This window comes from Ricinus communis, chromosome 7 (genome assembly GCF_019578655.1).
Source record: "Ricinus communis isolate WT05 ecotype wild-type chromosome 7, ASM1957865v1, whole genome shotgun sequence".
Lineage (NCBI taxonomy): Eukaryota > Viridiplantae > Streptophyta > Magnoliopsida > Malpighiales > Euphorbiaceae > Ricinus > Ricinus communis.
In genome coordinates, this window is record NC_063262.1 from 15825141 (window position 1) to 15828446 (window position 3306).

General features: G+C 42.0%; 1 non-coding gene across 1 annotated transcript; it reads left to right on the top strand.

The window, feature by feature from the left end:
* The first annotated feature begins 1420 nt into the window (after positions 1–1420).
* LOC125370759 lies at positions 1421–1525 on the top strand. Its single transcript, XR_007216862.1, has one exon. It is a non-coding gene; the product is annotated as a small nucleolar RNA R71 (small nucleolar RNA).
* Positions 1526–3306: the final 1781 nt, after the last annotated feature.

The following is a 3306-nucleotide window of genomic DNA, read 5'->3' on the forward strand; positions in this document are numbered from 1 at the left end:
ATATCCAAAACCACAAAGTCCACAAGAAATATGAACTTATCTACCTTAACTAGCACATTTTCCACAATTCCCCTAGGAAGCTTAACAGAACGATCAGCTAATTGAATGCACATCCTAGTGGATTTTGCCTCCCCCAAACCTAGCTTATTGAATAAACTAGTGGGCATGACATTTATGCTAGCCCCCAAATTAGCTAATGCATCATCAACACATAAATTACCTAAAGTGCAGGGAATAGTGAAACTCCCTGGATCGTGACGTTTCTCTGGCAACTTGCTCTGAAACACCGCTGAGCACTCCTCATTAAGCTGAACATAGGCGACCTGCTCCAACTTCCTTTTTCTGCTAAGTATGTCCTTTAAGAACTTGGCATACTTCGGTATCTGCTCCAATGCATCAATAAAAGGCAAGTTAATATGCAGTTGTCTAAAAATATCTAAAAGCTTACTGAACTGCTCTTTCGCCTCTGCTTGTTTAGCTCTAGCAGGATAAAGAATCTTAGGTTGATATTCCCTGACTGGAATTGATTTCACCTTTTGTCCCTCAGGTTCCCTAACCTTACTACTTGCCTTAACCTGCACATCAATAGTGGCGTCATCAAAAACATGCTTAGAAGGAGCTGAAAATAACTTACCTGAACACAATGTGATGGCGTTCACGTGCTCCCTCGGGTTAGACTCAGTGGTGCTTGGGAGCGCTCCTTGCTGCCTCTCAGACAACATCTTAGAGATTTGGCCAATCTGGGTCTCCAAGTTCTAAATCGAGGCCTGCTGGTTCCTAAGTGCACTATCAGTTTGCTGGAACCTCATCTCCGTAGATGTCACAAACTTCATCATAAGCTCCTCTAAATTTGACTTCTTTTTTGGTAGAGGAGGAGCTTGTGCGTGGCCAGATATTCTGCGGTGCTGATGAAGTCTCCGAAAACCAGGTGGACCCTGAGCGTTATTGTTCCTCCAACTGAAGTTGGGATGATTGCGCCACCCAGGGTTGTATGTATTGCTGTAAGGATCGTTCTGCTGCCTTGGGGCATTTCCCATATAATCAACTTGCTCAACATCAGAAGACATAGCAGAATTAGATGGAAAAGTAGTAGAGGATGAAGCAAACATACCTCCGTGTCGATTCGTAATGCAGGCCACCACAAAACTCGCGGCATGAACCGACATCTAGAGTTGGTCGATCTTCTTGGCTAGAAGCTCCACTTGAGCTGCCAAGGCTGTTGTAGAGTCCACTTGGTTGACCACTCCCTGTCTTCCTGGTCGGCTCCTAGAGGATTGCCACTGATAGTTGCTCATGGCCATTTCCTCTATCGGGTTTGAGCACCGGGCTTACTATTTAGCGCCCCACTGCTGCGGCATCCACCATCGCCTCGTTGCAGCGTTCAACCCATTTGTAGAAGGTGGAACACCGCATCCCCAGCAATCTGTGATGGGCAAGATCTCAAAAGATCTTTAAATCTCTCCCATGCATCGTACATGCTTTCATCATCAAACTGCACAAAAGAAGATATGTCATTTCTAAGTTTAGCAGTTTTAGCGGGAGGAAAATACTTATATAAAAATTTTTCAGCCAACGCCTTCCAGGTAGTGATCGTTTGTTGTGGAAGAGATTGGAGCCATCTCTTTGCTCTGTTCCTCAAGGAAAATGGAAACAATCTCAGCCTAATGGCATCATCGGTTGTTCCATTTATCTTGAATGTGTCACAAATCTCCAAAAAGTTGGAGATATGTGCATTGGGATCCTCGCTGGGCAATCCTCCAAACTGCACGCTTTATTGGATCATCTGGATAACATTGGCCTTTATCTCAAAATTGTTGGCCGCTATAGCAGGTCTGACTATACTCGATTTTGTCCCATCTAAAGAGGGTCGAGCAAACTAGTACATAGTCCTTTGATCATCATCGGCCTGGGGGTTGAGGTTCTCCATCGCGTGAGTTGCTTGAACCTGAACCGTAACTCTGTCCTCCTCCTCAACTGCCTGCAAACGTCGTCTCAATAATCTGAGAGAGCGCTCCGGGTCAGATAAGGGTGCTATTGGATCAGGGTTAGAGCTCCTGGTCATATACTACCTGAAACCAACAACCAAACAACCACCAATCAATCAAATAATATAACAATAAATAATAATAAAAATAAAGAATAAATGAATAAACAAATAATGACTAAATTAACACAAAAACAATTCACTCTAGTTCAGATTCGCTCCTCGGCAGCGGCCAAAAACTTGATGGGCTCTTTATGCAACCTACACCTAAGGCGTTGAACCTCTGAGTGCAGCCTAGCACTAGTGAGTATCAAGGTCGTATCCCCGGAGATCGCGTGAACCTAGAGTTACTACTTGCTATGTTATCTAGTCCGAAATAGGGTGTGAAAGTTCTAACATACCAGCTAATGGTTATGAGTGCAATTAAGTAAATGAAGGACAACGAACAATCAAAAGACAATTGCAAAGAGAGAAACAAACCCAAAAGGAAGCCTAAGTGATGGAATTCAAAAGATGGATTTTATGGATTGCCGATCTTGCTTACCCGTGCCTAAATCCTGAATTGAATCCCGGTTCCTCTCTCGAGCTTACCAAATTCCTAAACCTGCACTAACCTAATGGAATCTCTTCCTATCGGATTACTACAGATTAGCATTAAGTATGATTTAAAAATATTAAGAGTTATTAATTCTTAATCCGGCGAGTAAATCAACCTTATCTCTAAGTGTTAACTACCAGTCCTTACTATTCAATGTCCAGTTGTAACAAGCATTTCTCAATGTCAAGAAACAACCCAATAAACAATTAATTCAACGTCTCAAATTAACTGAATCAAACTTTTATTACTAAATAGCAAGAAGATTGCAAGAATGACAATTATAAAACTAACAATTAAGCATAATCCATCAACAAAGGTGAACCCCAATGGGTTCAAAAGATCTAGCTACTCATGTTCATGGTTAAAGCAATTAGGGAACAAAATAAGGAAAAGAAAATTAAAGGCATGTACACCCTTCTCTTTCAAGCTGAATGAAAAACCCTAAATTTGCAAATTCGAAATCTCAAACCCTAGTTGCCTCTTGAATGCTCCCAAAGTTTGTCTTGATCTTCAATTCGATGTTGGAACAAGTGAAATTCCTCATTCAATTGATGAATTTGATCTCTCAAGGTCTACAATTGAGGTATAGGAAACAATTGATTAAGTGTGTCTTGGAATTGAGTCTAAAATTCGTCCCCCCTCCAAAAGAACTCAAAATTGCCTATATAGTTGATTCAGCATGGCCGGAGTCCAGGCTGTGATGATTCAGCACGGCCGGAGTCCA